Source organism: Thermobia domestica, chromosome 2 (assembly GCF_964235325.1).
Source record: "Thermobia domestica chromosome 2, izTheDome1.hap1.1, whole genome shotgun sequence".
Lineage (NCBI taxonomy): Eukaryota > Metazoa > Arthropoda > Insecta > Zygentoma > Lepismatidae > Thermobia > Thermobia domestica.
This window is the reverse complement of record NC_137455.1, coordinates 260,668,630-260,692,383: the sequence shown is the minus strand read 5'-3', so window position 1 is coordinate 260,692,383 and position 23,754 is coordinate 260,668,630.

Genomic DNA, 23,754 nt, shown 5'->3' with positions numbered 1-23,754 from the left:
ATACATGAAGCAATTTAACCCTTGCAGGATTGATGAGACCACGTGACACTCATCCTAAGTAGAAAACGTATGTCTTCAAACACTATTTTCTTCAATTTTCTTCAAAACTGTACTACTTGGTATAAATATGTTGTTAGGCAACATCTCAACAATATAACATATATCATTTTTTCATATATATTATATTGTTGTGCATTGCTCCTAACTACTATATACTAAGGGCTATATCTCCGAAACTTCTGAACATATTTTAACGACATAAAGCTCAAATATAAGAGCATTGCCCCCTTTATGATGCGAGTGCAAGCAGAGTCCCTTACCGTAGAAGAAAAGTTACCTTGTATATATAATATTTGGTACTGTTTAACTCTTTTTACAGAATATAACAGATTTTATCCCATAATAAGTCTCATTCCCTCATAACAATAAGGCTGACCAATGACAACCGAAGAGTAAGAACATGTGCAATTCTGAACTACATACAGCGCACACGCTAATTGGTGAATTTTCTTTATTTTTTGATGAACAAACAATAATTTCATATTATTAAGGGTTGGAATTCTGCATCACCCTGTATATTTTTTTACACACAACTACCAAATATACTATCTAAGTGTTGCACACATGATAAAGGGGAAGAAAATCTATACATTACAACAAGAAATTTTAAAAAATGAACTTAGTACCTGTTGTTATACATGAAGCCATTTAACCCTTGCAGGATTGATGAGACCACGTGACACTCATCCTAAGTAGAAAATGTATGTCTTCAAACACTATTTTCTTCAATTTTCTTCAAAACTGTACTACTTGGTATAAATATGTTGTTAGGCAACATCTCAACAATATAACATACATCATTTTTTCATATATATTATATTGTTGTGCATTGCTCCTAACTACTATATACTAAGTGCTATATCTCCAAAACTTCTGAACATATTTTAACGAAATAAAGCTCAAATTGAAGAACATAGCCCCATTTATGACGTGAGTGAAAGCAGAGTCCCTTACCATAGACGGAAAGTTTCCTTTTATATATAATATATGATACTGTTTAACTCTTTTTACAGAATATAACAGATTTTATCCCATAATAAGTCTCATTCCCTCATAACAATATGGCTGACCAATGACAACCGAGGAGTAAGGACATGTGCTATTCAGAACTACATACAGCGCACACGCTAATTGGTGCATTTTCTTTATTTTTTGATGAACAAACAATAATTTTATATTATTAAGGGTTGGAATTCTGCATCACCCTGTATATTTTTTTACACACAACTACCAAATATACTATCTAAGTGTTGCACACATGATAAAGGGGAAAGAAAATCTATACATTACAACAAGAAATTTTAAAAAATGAAGTTAGTACCTGTTGTTATACATGAAGCAATTTAACCCTTGCAGGATTGATGAGACCACGTGACACTCATCCTAAGTAGAAAACGTATGTCTTCAAACACTATTTTCCTCAATTTTCTTCAAAACTGTATTCTTTGGTATAAATATGTTGTTAGGCAACATCTCAACAATATAACATATGTCATTTTTCATACATATTATATTGTTGTGTATTGCTTCTAACTACTATATACTAAGGGCTATATCTCCGAAACTTCTGAACATATTTTAACGAAATAAAGCTCAAATTGAAGAACATTGCCCCCTTTATGACGTGAGTGAAAGCAGAGTCCCTTACCGTAGAAGAAAAGTTACCTTGTATATATAATATTTGGTACTGTTTAACTCTTTTTACAGAATATAACAGATTTTATCCCATAATAAGTCTCATTCCCTCATAACAATAAGGCTGACCAATGACAACCGAAGAGTAAGAACATGTGCAATTCTGAACTACATACAGCGCACACGCTAATTGGTGAATTTTCTTTATTTTTTGATGAACAAACAATAATTTCATATTATTAAGGGTTGGAATTCTGCATCACCCTGTATATTTTTTTACACACAACTACCAAATATACTATCTAAGTGTTGCACACATGATAAAGGGGAAGAAAATCTATACATTACAACAAGAAATTTTAAAAAATGAACTTAGTACCTGTTGTTATACATGAAGCCATTTAACCCTTGCAGGATTGATGAGACCACGTGACACTCATCCTAAGTAGAAAATGTATGTCTTCAAACACTATTTTCTTCAATTTTCTTCAAAACTGTACTACTTGGTATAAATATGTTGTTAGGCAACATCTCAACAATATAACATATATCATTTTTTCATATATATTATATTGTGCATTGCTCCTAACTACTATATACTAAGTGCTATATCTCCGAAACTTCTGAACATATTTTAACGAAATAAAGCTCAAATTGAAGAACATTGCCCCCTTTATGACGTGAGTGAAAGCAGAGTCCCCTACCATAGACGGAAAGTTTCCTTTTATATATAATATATGATACTGTTTAACTCTTTTTACAGAAAATAACAGATTTTATCCCATAATAAGTCTCATTCCCTCATAACAATATGGCTGACCAATGACAACCGAGGAGTAAGAACATGTGCTATTCTGAACTACATACAGCGCACTCGCTAATTGGTGCATTTTCTTTATTTTTTGATGAACAAACAATAATTTCATATTATTAAGGGTTGGAATTCTGCATCACCCTGTATATTTTTTTACACACAACTACCAAATATACTATCTAAGTGTTGCACACATGATAAACGGGAAAGAAAATCTATACATTACAACAAGAAATTTTAAAAAATGAACTTAGTACCTGTTGTTATACATGAAGCCATTTAACCCTTGCAGGATTGATGAGACCACGTGACACTCATCCTAAGTAGAAAATGTATGTCTTCAAACACTATTTTCCTCAATTTTCTTCAAAACTGTATTGTTTGGTATAAATATGTTGTTAGGCAACATTTCAACAATATAACATATGTCATTTTTCATACATATTATATTGTTGTGTATTGCTTCTAACTACTATATACTAAGGGCTATATCTCCGAAACTTCTGAACATATTTTAACGAAATAAAGCTCACATTGAAGAACATTGCCCCCTTTATGATGCGAGTGCAAGCAGAGTCCCCTACCGTAGAAGAAAAGTTACCTTGTATATATAACATTTGGTACTGTTTAACTCTTTTTACAGAATATAACAGATTTTATCCCATAATAAGTCTCATTCCCTCATAACAATATGGCTGACCAATGACAACCGAGGAGTAAGTACATGTGCTATTCAGAACTACATACAGCGCACACGCTAATTGGTGCATTTTCTTTATTTTTTGATGAACAAACAATAATTTCATATTATTAAGGGTTGGAATTCTGCATCACCCTGTATATTTTTTTACACACAACTACCAAATATACTATCTAAGTGTGGCACACATGTTAAAGGGGAAAGAAAATCTATACATTACAACAAGAAATTTTAAAAAATGAAGTTAGTACCTGTTGTTATACATGAAGCAATTTAACCCTTGCAGGATTGATGAGACCACGTGACACTCATCCTAAGTAGAAAACGTATGTCTTCAAACACTATTTTCTTCAATTTTCTTCAAAACTGTACTACTTGGTATAAATATGTTGTTAGGCAACATCTCAACAATATAACATATATCATTTTTTCATATATATTATATTGTTGTGCATTGCTCCTAACTACTATATACTAAGGGCTATATCTCCGAAACTTCTGAACATATTTTAACGACATAAAGCTCAAATATAAGAGCATTGCCCCCTTTATGATGCGAGTGCAAGCAGAGTCCCTTACCGTAGAAGAAAAGTTACCTTGTATATATAATATTTGGTACTGTTTAACTCTTTTTACAGAATATAACAGATTTTATCCCATAATAAGTCTCATTCCCTCATAACAATAAGGCTGACCAATGACAACCGAAGAGTAAGAACATGTGCAATTCTGAACTACATACAGCGCACACGCTAATTGGTGAATTTTCTTTATTTTTTGATGAACAAACAATAATTTCATATTATTAAGGGTTGGAATTCTGCATCACCCTGTATATTTTTTTACACACAACTACCAAATATACTATCTAAGTGTTGCACACATGATAAAGGGGAAGAAAATCTATACATTACAACAAGAAATTTTAAAAAATGAACTTAGTACCTGTTGTTATACATGAAGCCATTTAACCCTTGCAGGATTGATGAGACCACGTGACACTCATCCTAAGTAGAAAATGTATGTCTTCAAACACTATTTTCTTCAATTTTCTTCAAAACTGTACTACTTGGTATAAATATGTTGTTAGGCAACATCTCAACAATATAACATACATCATTTTTTCATATATATTATATTGTTGTGCATTGCTCCTAACTACTATATACTAAGTGCTATATCTCCAAAACTTCTGAACATATTTTAACGAAATAAAGCTCAAATTGAAGAACATAGCCCCATTTATGACGTGAGTGAAAGCAGAGTCCCTTACCATAGACGGAAAGTTTCCTTTTATATATAATATATGATACTGTTTAACTCTTTTTACAGAATATAACAGATTTTATCCCATAATAAGTCTCATTCCCTCATAACAATATGGCTGACCAATGACAACCGAGGAGTAAGGACATGTGCTATTCAGAACTACATACAGCGCACACGCTAATTGGTGCATTTTCTTTATTTTTTGATGAACAAACAATAATTTTATATTATTAAGGGTTGGAATTCTGCATCACCCTGTATATTTTTTTACACACAACTACCAAATATACTATCTAAGTGTTGCACACATGATAAAGGGGAAAGAAAATCTATACATTACAACAAGAAATTTTAAAAAATGAAGTTAGTACCTGTTGTTATACATGAAGCAATTTAACCCTTGCAGGATTGATGAGACCACGTGACACTCATCCTAAGTAGAAAACGTATGTCTTCAAACACTATTTTCCTCAATTTTCTTCAAAACTGTATTCTTTGGTATAAATATGTTGTTAGGCAACATCTCAACAATATAACATATGTCATTTTTCATACATATTATATTGTTGTGTATTGCTTCTAACTACTATATACTAAGGGCTATATCTCCGAAACTTCTGAACATATTTTAACGAAATAAAGCTCAAATTGAAGAACATTGCCCCCTTTATGACGTGAGTGAAAGCAGAGTCCCTTACCGTAGAAGAAAAGTTACCTTGTATATATAATATTTGGTACTGTTTAACTCTTTTTACAGAATATAACAGATTTTATCCCATAATAAGTCTCATTCCCTCATAACAATAAGGCTGACCAATGACAACCGAAGAGTAAGAACATGTGCAATTCTGAACTACATACAGCGCACACGCTAATTGGTGAATTTTCTTTATTTTTTGATGAACAAACAATAATTTCATATTATTAAGGGTTGGAATTCTGCATCACCCTGTATATTTTTTTACACACAACTACCAAATATACTATCTAAGTGTTGCACACATGATAAAGGGGAAGAAAATCTATACATTACAACAAGAAATTTTAAAAAATGAACTTAGTACCTGTTGTTATACATGAAGCCATTTAACCCTTGCAGGATTGATGAGACCACGTGACACTCATCCTAAGTAGAAAATGTATGTCTTCAAACACTATTTTCTTCAATTTTCTTCAAAACTGTACTACTTGGTATAAATATGTTGTTAGGCAACATCTCAACAATATAACATATATCATTTTTTCATATATATTATATTGTGCATTGCTCCTAACTACTATATACTAAGTGCTATATCTCCGAAACTTCTGAACATATTTTAACGAAATAAAGCTCAAATTGAAGAACATTTCCCCCTTTATGATGCGAGTGAAAGCAGAGTCCCCTACCATAGACGGAAAGTTTCCTTTTATATATAATATATGATACTGTTTAACTCTTTTTACAGAAAATAACAGATTTTATCCCATAATAAGTCTCATTCCCTCATAACAATATGGCTGACCAATGACAACCGAGGAGTAAGAACATGTGCTATTCTGAACTACATACAGCGCACTCGCTAATTGGTGCATTTTCTTTATTTTTTGATGAACAAACAATAATTTCATATTATTAAGGGTTGGAATTCTGCATCACCCTGTATATTTTTTTACACACAACTACCAAATATACTATCTAAGTGTTGCACACATGATAAAGGGGAAAGAAAATCTATACATTACAACCAGAAATTTTAAAAAATGAACTTAGTACCTGTTGTTATACATGAAGCCATTTAACCCTTGCAGGATTGATGAGACCACGTGACACTCATCCTAAGTAGAAAACGTATGTCTTCAAACACTATTTTCTTCAAAACTGTACTACTTGGTATAACAATGTTGTTAGGCAACATCTCAACAATATAACATATATCATTTTTTCATATATATTATATTCTTGTGCATTGCTCCTAACTACTATATACTAAGGGCTATATCTCCGAAACTTCTGAACATATTTTAACGAAATAAAGCTCAAATTGAAGAACATTGCCCCCTTTATGACGTGAGTGAAAGCAGAGTCCCCTACCATAGACGGAAAGTTTCCTTTTATATATAATATATGATACTGTTTAACTCTTTTTACAGAAAATAACAGATTTTATCCCATAATAAGTCTCATTCCCTCATAACAATATGGCTGACCAATGACAACCGAGGAGTAAGAACATGTGCTATTCAGAACTACATACAGCGCACACGCTAATTGGTGCATTTTCTTTATTTTTTGATGAAAAAACTATAATTTCATATTATTAAGGGTTGGAATTCTGCATCACCCTGTATATTTTTTTACACACAACTACCAAATATACTATCTAAGTGTTGCACACATGATAAAGGGGAAATAAAATCTATACATTACAACAAGAAATTTTAAAAAATGAAGTTAGTACCTGTTGTTATACATGAAGCAATTTAACCCTTGCAGGATTGATGAGACCACGTGACACTCATCCTAAGTAGAAAACGTATGTCTTCAAACACTATTTTCTTCAATTTTCTTCAAAACTGTACTACTTGGTATAAATATGTTGTTAGGCAACATCTCAACAATATAACATATATCATTTTTTCATATATATTATATTGTTGTGCATTGCTCCTAACTACTATATACTAAGGGCTATATCTCCGAAACTTCTGAACATATTTTAACGACATAGCGCTCAAATATAAGAGAATTGCCCCTTTATGATGCGAGTGCAAGCAGAGTCCCTTACCGTAGAAGAAAAGTTACCTTGTATATATACACTTCTTCAACACTATTTTCTTCAATTTTCTTCAAAACTGTACTACTTGGTATAAATATGTTGTTAGGCAACATCTCAACAATATAACATACATCATTTTTTCATATATATTATATTGTTGTGCATTGCTCCTAACTACTATATACTAAGTGCTATATCTCCAAAACTTCTGAACATATTTTAACGAAATAAAGCTCAAATTGAAGAACATTGCCCCATTTATGACGTGAGTGAAAGCAGAGTCCCTTACCATAGACGGAAAGTTTCCTTTTATATATAATATATGATACTGTTTAACTCTTTTTACAGAATATAACAGATTTTATCCCATAATAAGTCTCATTCCCTCATAACAATATGGCTGACCAATGACAACCGAGGAGTAAGGACATGTGCTATTCAGAACTACATACAGCGCACACGCTAATTGGTGCATTTTCTTTATTTTTTGATGAACAAACAATAATTTTATATTATTAAGGGTTGGAATTCTGCATCACCCTGTATATTTTTTTACACACAACTACCAAATATACTATCTAAGTGTTGCACACATGATAAAGGGGAAAGAAAATCTATACATTACAACAAGAAATTTTAAAAAATGAAGTTAGTACCTGTTGTTATACATGAAGCAATTTAACCCTTGCAGGATTGATGAGACCACGTGACACTCATCCTAAGTAGAAAACGTATGTCTTCAAACACTATTTTCCTCAATTTTCTTCAAAACTGTATTCTTTGGTATAAATATGTTGTTAGGCAACATCTCAACAATATAACATATGTCATTTTTCATACATATTATATTGTTGTGTATTGCTTCTAACTACTATATACTAAGGGCTATATCTCCGAAACTTCTGAACATATTTTAACGAAATAAAGCTCACATTGAAGAACATTGCCCCCTTTATGATGCGAGTGCAAGCAGAGTCCCCTACCGTAGAAGAAAAGTTACCTTGTACATATAACATTTGGTACTGTTTAACTCTTTTTACAGAATATAACAGATTTTATCCCATAATAAGTCTCATTCCCTCATAACAATATGGCTGACCAATGACAACCGAGGAGTAAGAACATGTGCTATTCAGAACTACATACAGCGCACACGCTAATTGGTGCATTTTCTTTATTTTTTGATGAACAAACAATAATTTCATATTATTAAGGGTTGGAATTCTGCATCACCCTGTATATTTTTTTACACACAACTACCAAATATACTATCCAAGTGTTGCACACATGATAAAGGGGAAAGAAAATCTATACATTACAACAAGAAATTTTAAAAAATGAAGTTAGTACCTGTTGTTATACATGAAGCCATTTAACCCACGCAGGATTGATGAGACCACGTGACACTCATCCTAAGTAGAAAATGTATGTCTTCAAACACTATTTTCTTCAATTTTCTTCAAAACTGTACTACTTGGTATAAATATGTTGTTAGGCAACATCTCAACAATATAACATATATCATTTTTTCATATATATTATATTGTGCATTGCTCCTAACTACTATATACTAAGTGCTATATCTCCGAAACTTCTGAACATATTTTAACGAAATAAAGCTCAAATTGAAGAACATTGCCCCCTTTATGACGTGAGTGAAAGCAGAGTCCCCTACCATAGACGGAAAGTTTCCTTTTATATATAATATATGATACTGTTTAACTCTTTTTACAGAAAATAACAGATTTTATCCCATAATAAGTCTCATTCCCTCATAACAATATGGCTGACCAATGACAACCGAGGAGTAAGAACATGTGCTATTCTGAACTACATACAGCGCACTCGCTAATTGGTGCATTTTCTTTATTTTTTGATGAACAAACAATAATTTCATATTATTAAGGGTTGGAATTCTGCATCACCCTGTATATTTTTTTACACACAACTACCAAATATACTATCTAAGTGTTGCACACATGATAAAGGGGAAAGAAAATCTATACATTACAACCAGAAATTTTAAAAAATGAACTTAGTACCTGTTGTTATACATGAAGCCATTTAACCCTTGCAGGATTGATGAGACCACGTGACACTCATCCTAAGTAGAAAACGTATGTCTTCAAACACTATTTTCTTCAAAACTGTACTACTTGGTATAACAATGTTGTTAGGCAACATCTCAACAATATAACATATATCATTTTTTCATATATATTATATTCTTGTGCATTGCTCCTAACTACTATATACTAAGGGCTATATCTCCGAAACTTCTGAACATATTTTAACGAAATAAAGCTCAAATTGAAGAACATTGCCCCCTTTATGACGTGAGTGAAAGCAGAGTCCCCTACCATAGACGGAAAGTTTCCTTTTATATATAATATATGATACTGTTTAACTCTTTTTACAGAAAATAACAGATTTTATCCCATAATAAGTCTCATTCCCTCATAACAATATGGCTGACCAATGACAACCGAGGAGTAAGAACATGTGCTATTCAGAACTACATACAGCGCACACGCTAATTGGTGCATTTTCTTTATTTTTTGATGAAAAAACTATAATTTCATATTATTAAGGGTTGGAATTCTGCATCACCCTGTATATTTTTTTACACACAACTACCAAATATACTATCTAAGTGTTGCACACATGATAAAGGGGAAATAAAATCTATACATTACAACAAGAAATTTTAAAAAATGAAGTTAGTACCTGTTGTTATACATGAAGCAATTTAACCCTTGCAGGATTGATGAGACCACGTGACACTCATCCTAAGTAGAAAACGTATGTCTTCAAACACTATTTTCTTCAATTTTCTTCAAAACTGTACTACTTGGTATAAATATGTTGTTAGGCAACATCTCAACAATATAACATATATCATTTTTTCATATATATTATATTGTTGTGCATTGCTCCTAACTACTATATACTAAGGGCTATATCTCCGAAACTTCTGAACATATTTTAACGACATAGCGCTCAAATATAAGAGAATTGCCCCTTTATGATGCGAGTGCAAGCAGAGTCCCTTACCGTAGAAGAAAAGTTACCTTGTATATATACACTTCTTCAACACTATTTTCTTCAATTTTCTTCAAAACTGTACTACTTGGTATAAATATGTTGTTAGGCAACATCTCAACAATATAACATACATCATTTTTTCATATATATTATATTGTTGTGCATTGCTCCTAACTACTATATACTAAGTGCTATATCTCCAAAACTTCTGAACATATTTTAACGAAATAAAGCTCAAATTGAAGAACATTGCCCCATTTATGACGTGAGTGAAAGCAGAGTCCCTTACCATAGACGGAAAGTTTCCTTTTATATATAATATATGATACTGTTTAACTCTTTTTACAGAATATAACAGATTTTATCCCATAATAAGTCTCATTCCCTCATAACAATATGGCTGACCAATGACAACCGAGGAGTAAGGACATGTGCTATTCAGAACTACATACAGCGCACACGCTAATTGGTGCATTTTCTTTATTTTTTGATGAACAAACAATAATTTTATATTATTAAGGGTTGGAATTCTGCATCACCCTGTATATTTTTTTACACACAACTACCAAATATACTATCTAAGTGTTGCACACATGATAAAGGGGAAAGAAAATCTATACATTACAACAAGAAATTTTAAAAAATGAAGTTAGTACCTGTTGTTATACATGAAGCAATTTAACCCTTGCAGGATTGATGAGACCACGTGACACTCATCCTAAGTAGAAAACGTATGTCTTCAAACACTATTTTCCTCAATTTTCTTCAAAACTGTATTCTTTGGTATAAATATGTTGTTAGGCAACATCTCAACAATATAACATATGTCATTTTTCATACATATTATATTGTTGTGTATTGCTTCTAACTACTATATACTAAGGGCTATATCTCCGAAACTTCTGAACATATTTTAACGAAATAAAGCTCACATTGAAGAACATTGCCCCCTTTATGATGCGAGTGCAAGCAGAGTCCCCTACCGTAGAAGAAAAGTTACCTTGTACATATAACATTTGGTACTGTTTAACTCTTTTTACAGAATATAACAGATTTTATCCCATAATAAGTCTCATTCCCTCATAACAATATGGCTGACCAATGACAACCGAGGAGTAAGAACATGTGCTATTCAGAACTACATACAGCGCACACGCTAATTGGTGCATTTTCTTTATTTTTTGATGAACAAACAATAATTTCATATTATTAAGGGTTGGAATTCTGCATCACCCTGTATATTTTTTTACACACAACTACCAAATATACTATCCAAGTGTTGCACACATGATAAAGGGGAAAGAAAATCTATACATTACAACAAGAAATTTTAAAAAATGAAGTTAGTACCTGTTGTTATACATGAAGCCATTTAACCCACGCAGGATTGATGAGACCACGTGACACTCATCCTAAGTAGAAAATGTATGTCTTCAAACACTATTTTCTTCAAAACTGTACTACTTGGTATAACAATGTTGTTAGGCAACATCTCAACAATATAACATATATCATTTTTTCATATATATTATATTCTTGTGCATTGCTCCTAACTACTATATACTAAGGGCTATATCTCCGAAACTTCTGAACATATTTTAACGAAATAAAGCTCAAATTGAAGAACATTGCCCCCTTTATGACGTGAGTGAAAGCAGAGTCCCCTACCATAGACGGAAAGTTTCCTTTTATATATAATATATGATACTGTTTAACTCTTTTTACAGAAAATAACAGATTTTATCCCATAATAAGTCTCATTCCCTCATAACAATATGGCTGACCAATGACAACCGAGGAGTAAGAACATGTGCTATTCAGAACTACATACAGCGCACACGCTAATTGGTGCATTTTCTTTATTTTTTGATGAAAAAACTATAATTTCATATTATTAAGGGTTGGAATTCTGCATCACCCTGTATATTTTTTTACACACAACTACCAAATATACTATCTAAGTGTTGCACACATGATAAAGGGGAAATAAAATCTATACATTACAACAAGAAATTTTAAAAAATGAAGTTAGTACCTGTTGTTATACATGAAGCAATTTAACCCTTGCAGGATTGATGAGACCACGTGACACTCATCCTAAGTAGAAAACGTATGTCTTCAAACACTATTTTCTTCAATTTTCTTCAAAACTGTACTACTTGGTATAAATATGTTGTTAGGCAACATCTCAACAATATAACATATATCATTTTTTCATATATATTATATTGTTGTGCATTGCTCCTAACTACTATATACTAAGGGCTATATCTCCGAAACTTCTGAACATATTTTAACGACATAGCGCTCAAATATAAGAGAATTGCCCCTTTATGATGCGAGTGCAAGCAGAGTCCCTTACCGTAGAAGAAAAGTTACCTTGTATATATACACTTCTTCAACACTATTTTCTTCAATTTTCTTCAAAACTGTACTACTTGGTATAAATATGTTGTTAGGCAACATCTCAACAATATAACATACATCATTTTTTCATATATATTATATTGTTGTGCATTGCTCCTAACTACTATATACTAAGTGCTATATCTCCAAAACTTCTGAACATATTTTAACGAAATAAAGCTCAAATTGAAGAACATTGCCCCATTTATGACGTGAGTGAAAGCAGAGTCCCTTACCATAGACGGAAAGTTTCCTTTTATATATAATATATGATACTGTTTAACTCTTTTTACAGAATATAACAGATTTTATCCCATAATAAGTCTCATTCCCTCATAACAATATGGCTGACCAATGACAACCGAGGAGTAAGGACATGTGCTATTCAGAACTACATACAGCGCACACGCTAATTGGTGCATTTTCTTTATTTTTTGATGAACAAACAATAATTTTATATTATTAAGGGTTGGAATTCTGCATCACCCTGTATATTTTTTTACACACAACTACCAAATATACTATCTAAGTGTTGCACACATGATAAAGGGGAAAGAAAATCTATACATTACAACAAGAAATTTTAAAAAATGAAGTTAGTACCTGTTGTTATACATGAAGCAATTTAACCCTTGCAGGATTGATGAGACCACGTGACACTCATCCTAAGTAGAAAACGTATGTCTTCAAACACTATTTTCCTCAATTTTCTTCAAAACTGTATTCTTTGGTATAAATATGTTGTTAGGCAACATCTCAACAATATAACATATGTCATTTTTCATACATATTATATTGTTGTGTATTGCTTCTAACTACTATATACTAAGGGCTATATCTCCGAAACTTCTGAACATATTTTAACGAAATAAAGCTCACATTGAAGAACATTGCCCCCTTTATGATGCGAGTGCAAGCAGAGTCCCCTACCGTAGAAGAAAAGTTACCTTGTACATATAACATTTGGTACTGTTTAACTCTTTTTACAGAATATAACAGATTTTATCCCATAATAAGTCTCATTCCCTCATAACAATATGGCTGACCAATGACAACCGAGGAGTAAGGACATGTGCTATTCAGAACTACATACAGCGCACACGCTAATTGGTGCATTTTCTTTATTTTTTGATGAACAAACAATAATTTTATATTATTAAGGGTTGGAATTCTGCATCACCCTGTATATTTTTTTACACACAACTACCAAATATACTATCTAAGTGTTGCACACATGATAAAGGGGAAAGAAAATCTATACATTACAACAAGAAATTTTAAAAAATGAAGTTAGTACCTGTTGTTATACATGAAGCAATTTAACCCTTGCAGGATTGATGAGACCACGTGACACTCATCCTAAGTAGAAAATGTATGTCTTCAAACACTATTTTCTTCAATTTTCTTCAAAACTGTACTACTTGGTATAAATATGTTGTTAGGCAACATCTCAACAATATAACATATATCATTTTTTCATATATATTATATTGTTGTGCATTGCTCCTAACTACTATATACTAAGGGCTATATCTCCGAAACTTCTGAACATATTTTAACGACATAGCGCTCAAATATAAGAGAATTGCCCCTTTATGATGCGAGTGCAAGCAGAGTCCCTTACCGTAGAAGAAAAGTTACCTTGTATATATAACATTTGGTACTGTTTAACTCTTTTTACAGAATATAACAGATTTTATCCCATAATAAGTCTCATTCCCTCATAACAATAAGGCTGACCAATGACAACCGAGGAGTAAGAACATGTGCAATTCAGAACTACATAAAGCGCACACGCTAATTGGTGAATTTTCTTTATTTTTTGATGAACAAACAATAATTTCATATTATTAAGGGTTGGAATTCTGCATCACCCTGTATATTTTTTTACACACAACCACCAAATATACTATCTAAGTGTTGCACACATGATAAAGGGGAAAGAAAATCTATACATTACAACAAGAAATTTTAAAAAATGAACTTAGTACCTGTTGTTATACATGAAGCCATTTAACCCTTGCAGGATTGATGAGACCACGTGACACTCATCCTAAGTAGAAAATGTATGTCTTCAAACACTATTTTCTTCAATTTTCTTCAAAACTGTACTACTTGGTATAAATATGTTGTTAGGCAACATCTCAACAATATAACATACATCATTTTTTCATATATATTATATTGTTGTGCATTGCTCCTAACTACTATATACTAAGTGCTATATCTCCAAAACTTCTGAACATATTTTAACGAAATAAAGCTCAAATTGAAGAACATTGCCCCATTTATGACGTGAGTGAAAGCAGAGTCCCCTACCATAGACGGAAAGTTTCCTTTTATATATAATATATGATACTGTTTAACTTTTTTTACAGAATATAACAGATTTTATCCCATAATAAGTCTCATTCCCTCATAACAATATGGCTGACCAATGACAACCGAGGAGTAAGGACATGTGCTATTCAGAACTACATACAGCGCACACGCTAATTGGTGCATTTTCTTTATTTTTTGATGAACAAACAATAATTTTATATTATTAAGGATTGGAATTCTGCATCACCCTGTATATTTTTTTACACACAACTACCAAATATACTATCTAAGTGTTGCACACATGATAAAGGGGAAAGAAAATCTATACATTACAACAAGAAATTTTAAAAAATGAAGTTAGTACCTGTTGTTATACATGAAGCAATTTAACCCTTGCAGGATTGATGAGACCACGTGACACTCATCCTAAGTAGAAAACGTATGTCTTCAAACACTATTTTCTTCAATTTTCTTCAAAACTGTACTACTTGGTATAAATATGTTGTTAGGCAACATCTCAACAATATAACATATATCATTTTTTCATATATATTATATTGTTGTGCATTGCTCCTAACTACTATATACTAAGGGCTATATCTCCGAAACTTCTGAACATATTTTAACGACATAAAGCTCAAATTGAAGAGCATTGCCCCCATTATGATGCGAGTGCAAGCAGAGTCCCTTACCGTAGAAGAAAAATTACCTTGTATATATAACATTTGGTACTGTTTAACTCTTTTTACAGAATATAACAGATTTTATCCCATAATAAGTCTCATTCCCTCATAACAATAAGGCTGACCAATGACAACCGAGGAGTAAGAACATGTGCAATTCAGAACTACATAAAGCGCACACGCTAATTGGTGCATTTTCTTTATTTTTTGATGAACAAACAATAATTTCATATTATTAAGGGTTGGAATTCTGCATCACCCTGTATATTTTTTTACACACAACTACCAAATATACTATCTAAGTGTTGCACACATGATAAAGGGGAAAGAAAATCTATACATTACAACCAGAAATTTTAAAAAATGAACTTAGTACCTGTTGTTATACATGAAGCCATTTAACCCTTGCAGGATTGATGAGACCACGTGACACTCATCCTAAGTAGAAAACGTATGTCTTCAAACACTATTTTCTTCAAAACTGTACTACTTGGTATAACAATGTTGTTGGGCAACATCTCAACAATATAACATATATCATTTTTTCATATATATTATATTCTTGTGCATTGCTCCTAACTACTATATACTAAGGGCTATATCTCCGAAACTTCTGAACATATTTTAACGAAATAAAGCTCAAATTGAAGAACATTGCCCCCTTTATGACGTGAGTGAAAGCAGAGTCCCCTACCATAGACGGAAAGTTTCCTTTTATATATAATATATGATACTGTTTAACTCTTTTTACAGAAAATAACAGATTTTATCCCATAATAAGTCTCATTCCCTCATAACAATATGGCTGACCAATGACAACCGAGGAGTAAGAACATGTGCTATTCAGAACTACATACAGCGCACACGCTAATTGGTGCATTTTCTTTATTTTTTGATGAACAAACTATAATTTCATATTATTAAGGGTTGGAATTCTGCATCACCCTGTATATTTTTTTACACACAACTACCAAATATACTATCTAAGTGTTGCACACATGATAAAGGGGAAATAAAATCTATACATTACAACAAGAAATTTTAAAAAATGAAGTTAGTACCTGTTGTTATACATGAAGCAATTTAACCCTTGCAGGATTGATGAGACCACGTGACACTCATCCTAAGTAGAAAACGTATGTCTTCAAACACTATTTTCTTCAATTTTCTTCAAAACTGTACTACTTGGTATAAATATGTTGTTAGGCAACATCTCAACAATATAACATATATCATTTTTTCATATATATTATATTGTTGTGCATTGCTCCTAACTACTATATACTAAGGGCTATATCTCCGAAACTTCTGAACATATTTTAACGACATAGCGCTCAAATATAAGAGAATTGCCCCTTTATGATGCGAGTGCAAGCAGAGTCCCTTACCGTAGAAGAAAAGTTACCTTGTATATATAACATTTGGTACTGTTTAACTCTTTTTACAGAATATAACAGATTTTATCCCATAATAAGTCTCATTCCCTCATAACAATAAGGCTGACCAATGACAACCGAGGAGTAAGAACATGTGCAATTCAGAACTACATAAAGCGCACACGCTAATTGGTGAATTTTCTTTATTTTTTGATGAACAAACAATAATTTCATATTATTAAGGGTTGGAATTCTGCATCACCCTGTATATTTTTTTACACACAACTACCAAATATACTATCTAAGTGTTGCACACATGATAAAGGGGAAAGAAAATCTATACATTACAACAAGAAATTTTAAAAAATGAACTTAGTACCTGTTGTTATACATGAAGCCATTTAACCCTTGCAGGATTGATGAGACCACGTGACACTCATCCTAAGTAGAAAATGTATGTCTTCAAACACTATTTTCTTCAATTTTCTTCAAAACTGTACTACTTGGTATAAATATGTTGTTAGGCAACATCTCAACAATATAACATACATCATTTTTTCATATATATTATATTGTTGTGCATTGCTCCTAACTACTATATACTAAGTGCTATATCTCCAAAACTTCTGAACATATTTTAACGAAATAAAGCTCAAATTGAAGAACATTGCCCCATTTATGACGTGAGTGAAAGCAGAGTCCCCTACCATAGACGGAAAGTTTCCTTTTATATATAATATATGATACTGTTTAACTTTTTTTACAGAATATAACAGATTTTATCCCATAATAAGTCTCATTCCCTCATAACAATATGGCTGACCAATGACAACCGAGGAGTAAGGACATGTGCTATTCAGAACTACATACAGCGCACACGCTAATTGGTGCATTTTCTTTATTTTTTGATGAACAAACAATAATTTTATATTATTAAGGATTGGAATTCTGCATCACCCTGTATATTTTTTTACACACAACTACCAAATATACTATCTAAGTGTTGCACACATGATAAAGGGGAAATAAAATCTATACATTACAACAAGAAATTTTAAAAAATGAAGTTAGTACCTGTTGTTATACATGAAGCAATTTAACCCTTGCAGGATTGATGAGACCACGTGACACTCATCCTAAGTAGAAAACGTATGTCTTCAAACACTATTTTCTTCAATTTTCTTCAAAACTGTACTACTTGGTATAAATATGTTGTTAGGCAACATCTCAACAATATAACATATATCATTTTTTCATATATATTATATTGTTGTGCATTGCTCCTAACTACTATATACTAAGGGCTATATCTCCGAAACTTCTGAACATATTTTAACGACATAAAGCTCAAATTGAAGAGCATTGCCCCCATTATGATGCGAGTGCAAGCAGAGTCCCTTACCGTAGAAGAAAAATTACCTTGTATATATAACATTTGGTACTGTTTAACTCTTTTTACAGAATATAACAGATTTTATCCCATAATAAGTCTCATTCCCTCATAACAATAAGGCTGACCAATGACAACCGAGGAGTAAGAACATGTGCAATTCAGAACTACATAAAGCGCACACGCTAATTGGTGCATTTTCTTTATTTTTTGATGAACAAACAATAATTTCATATTATTAAGGGTTGGAATTCTGCATCACCCTGTATATTTTTTTACACACAACTACCAAATATACTATCTAAGTGTTGCACACATGATAAAGGGGAAAGAAAATCTATACATTACAACAAGAAATTTTAAAAAATGAACTTAGTACCTGTTGTTATACATGAAGCCATTTAACCCTTGCAGGATTGATGAGACCACGTGACACTCATCCTAAGTAGAAAATGTATGTCTTCAAACACTATTTTCCTCAATTTTCTTCAAAACTGTATTCTTTGGTATAAATATGTTGTTAGGCAACATCTCAACAATATAACATATGTCATTTTTCATACATATTATATTGTTGTGTATTGCTTCTAACTACTATATACTAAGGGCTATATCTCCGAAACTTCTGAACATATTTTAACGAAATAAAGCTCACATTGAAGAACATTGCCCCCTTTATGATGCGAGTGCAAGCAGAGTCCCCTACCGTAGAAGAAAAGTTACCTTGTATATATAACATTTGGTACTGTTTAACTCTTTTTACAGAATATAACAGATTTTATCCCATAATAAGTCTCATTCCCTCATAACAATAAGGCTGACCAATGACAACCGAGGAGTAAGGACATGTGCTATTCAGAACTACATACAGCGCACACGCTAATTGGTGCATTTTCTTTATTTTTTGATGAACAAACAATAATTTTATATTATTAAGGGTTGGAATTCTGCATCACCCTGTATATTTTTTTACACACAACTACCAAATATACTATCTAAGTGTTGCACACATGATAAAGGGGAAAGAAAATCTATACATTACAACAAGATATTTTAAAAAATGAACGTAGTACCTGTTGTTATACATGAAGCCATTTAACCCTTGCAGGATTGATGAGACCACGTGACACTCATCCTAAGTAGAAAATGTATGTCTTCAAACACTATTTTCTTCAATTTTCTTCAAAACTGTATTGTTTGGTATAAATATGTTGTTAGGCAACATCTCAACAATATAACATATATCATTTTTTCATATATATTATATTGTGCATTGCTCCTAACTACTATATACTAAGTGCTATATCTCCGAAACTTCTGAACATATTTTAACGAAATAAAGCTCAAATTGAAGAACATTGCCCCCTTTATGACGTGAGTGAAAGCAGAGTCCCCTACCATAGACGGAAAGTTTCCTTTTATATATAATATATGATACTGTTTAACTCTTTTTACAGAAAATAACAGATTTTATCCCATAATAAGTCTCATTCCCTCATAACAATATGGCTGACCAATGACAACCAAGGAGTAAGAACATGTGCTATTCTGAACTACATACAGCGCACACGCTAATTGGTGCATTTTCTTTATTTTTTGATGAACAAACAATAATTTCATATTATTAAGGGTTGGAATTCTGCATCACCCTGTATATTTTTTTACACACAACTACCAAATATACTATCTAAGTGTGGCACACATGATAAAGGGGAAAGAAAATCTATACATTACAACAAGAAATTTTAAAAAATGAAGTTAGTACCTGTTGTTATACATGAAGCAATTTAACCCTTGCAGGATTGATGAGACCACGTGACACTCATCCTAAGTAGAAAACGTATGTCTTCAAACACTATTTTCTTCAATTTTCTTCAAAACTGTACTACTTGGTATAAATATGTTGTTAGGCAACATCTCAACAATATAACATATATCATTTTTTCATATATATTATATTGTTGTGCATTGCTCCTAACTACTATATACTAAGGGCTATATCTCCGAAACTTCTGAACATATTTTAACGACATAAAGCTCAAATATAAGAGCATTGCCCCCTTTATGATGCGAGTGCAAGCAGAGTCCCTTACCGTAGAAGAAAAGTTACCTTGTATATATAACATTTGGTACTGTTTAACTCTTTTTACAGAATATAACAGATTTTATCCCATAATAAGTCTCATTCCCTCATAACAATAAGGCTGACCAATGACAACCGAAGAGTAAGAACATGTGCAATTCTGAACTACATACAGCGCACACGCTAATTGGTGAATTTTCTTTATTTTTTGATGAACAAACAATAATTTCATATTATTAAGGGTTGGAATTCTGCATCACCCTGTATATTTTTTTACACACAACTACCAAATATACTATCTAAGTGTTGCACACATGATAAAGGGGAAGAAAATCTATACATTACAACAAGAAATTTTAAAAAATGAACTTAGTACCTGTTGTTATACATGAAGCCATTTAACCCTTGCAGGATTGATGAGACCACGTGACACTCATCCTAAGTAGAAAATGTATGTCTTCAAACACTATTTTCTTCAATTTTCTTCAAAACTGTACTAATTGGTATAAATATGTTGTTAGGCAACATCTCAACAATATAACATACATCATTTTTTCATACATATTATATTGTTGTGCATTGCTCCTAACTACTATATACTAAGTGCTATATCTCCAAAACTTCTGAACATATTTTAACGAAATAAAGCTCAAATTGAAGAACATTGCCCCGTTTATGACGTGAGTGAAAGCAGAGTCCCCTACCATAGACGGAAAGTTTCCTTTTATATATAATATATGATACTGTTTAACTTTTTTTACAGAATATAACAGATTTTATCCCATAATAAGTCTCATTCCCTCATAACAATATGGCTGACCAATGACAACCGAGGAGTAAGGACATGTGCTATTCAGAACTACATACAGCGCACACGCTAATTGGTGCATTTTCTTTATTTTTTGATGAACAAACAATAATTTTATATTATTAAGGATTGGAATTCTGCATCACCCTGTATATTTTTTTACACACAACTACCAAATATACTATCTAAGTGTTGCACACATGATAAAGGGGAAAGAAAATCTATACATTACAACAAGAAATTTTAAAAAATGAAGTTAGTACCTGTTGTTATACATGAAGCAATTTAACCCTTGCAGGATTGATGAGACCACGTGACACTCATCCTAAGTAGAAAACGTATGTCTTCAAACACTATTTTCTTCAATTTTCTTCAAAACTGTACTACTTGGTATAAATATGTTGTTAGGCAACATCTCAACAATATAACATATATCATTTTTTCATATATATTATATTGTTGTGCATTGCTCCTAACTACTATATACTAAGGGCTATATCTCCGAAACTTCTGAACATATTTTAACGAAATAAAGCTCAAATTGAAGAACATTGCCCCCTTTATGACGTGAGTGAAAGTAGAGTCCCCTACCATAGACGGAAAGTTTCCTTTTATATATAATATATGATACTGTTTAACTCTTTTTACAGAAAATAACAGATTTTATCCCATAATAAGTCTCATTCCCTCATAACAATATGGCTGACCAATGACAACCGAGGAGTAAGAACATGTGCTATTCACAACTACATACAGCGCACACGCTAATTGGTGCATTTTCTTTATTTTTTGATGAACAAACAATAATTTCATATTATTAAGGGTTGGAATTCTGCATCACCCTGTATATTTTTTTACACACAACTACCAAATATACTATCTAAGTGTTGCACACATGATAAAGGGGAAATAAAATCTATACATTACAACAAGAAATTTTAAAAAATGAAGTTAGTACCTGTTGTTATACATGAAGCAATTTAACCCTTGCAGGATTGATGAGACCACGTGACACTCATCCTAAGTAGAAAACGTATGTCTTCAAACACTATTTTCTTCAATTTTCTTCAAAACTGTACTACTTGGTATAAATATGTTGTTAGGCAACATCTCAACAATATAACATATATCATTTTTTCATATATATTATATTGTTGTGCATTGCTCCTAACTACTATATACTAAGGGCTATATCTCCGAAACTTCTGAACATATTTTAACGACATAAAGCTCAAATATAAGAGCATTGCCCCTCTATGATGCGAGTGCAAGCAGAGTCCCTTACCGTAGAAGAAAAGTTTCCTTTTATATATAATATATGATACTGTTTAACTCTTTTTACAGAAAATAACAGATTTTATCCCATAATAAGTCTCATTCCCTCATAACAATAAGGCTGACCAATGACAACCGAGGAGTAAGAACATGTGCAATTCAGAACTACATAAAGCGCACACGCTAATTGGTGAATTTTCTTTATTTTTTGATGAACAAACAATAATTTCATATTATTAAGGGTTGGAATTCTGCATCACCCTGTATATTTTTTTACACACAACTACCAAATGTACTATCTAAGTGTTGCACACATGATAAAGGGGAAAGAAAATCTATACATTACAACAAGAAATTTTAAAAAAGTAACTTAGTACCTGTTGTTATACATGAAGCCATTTAACCCTTGCAGGATTGATGAGACCACGTGACACTCATACTAAGTAGAAAATGTATGTCTTCAAACACTATTTTCCTCAATTTTCTTCAAAACTGTATTCTTTGGTATAAATATGTTGTTAGGCAACATCTCAACAATATAACATATGTCATTTTTCATACATATTATATTGTTGTGTATTGCTTCTAACTACTATATACTAAGGGCTATATCTCCGAAACTTCTGAACATATTTTAACGAAATAAAGCTCACATTGAAGAACATTGCCCCCTTTATGATGCGAGTGCAAGCAGAGTCCCTTACCGTAGAAGAAAAGTTACCTTGTATATATAACATTTGGTACTGTTTAACTCTTTTTACAGAATATAACAGATTTTATCCCATAATAAGTCTCATTCCCTCATAACAATAAGGCTGACCAATGACAACCGAAGAGTAAGAACATGTGCAATTCTGAACTACATACAGCGCACACGCTAATTGGTGAATTTTCTTTATTTTTTGATGAACAAACAATAATTTCATATTATTAAGGGTTGGAATTCTGCATCACCCTGTATATTTTTTTACACACAACTACCAAATATACTATCTAAGTGTTGCACACATGATAAAGGGGAAGAAAATCTATACATTACAACAAGAAATTTTAAAAAATGAACTTAGTACCTGTTGTTATACATGAAGCCATTTAACCCTTGCAGGATTGATGAGACCACGTGACACTC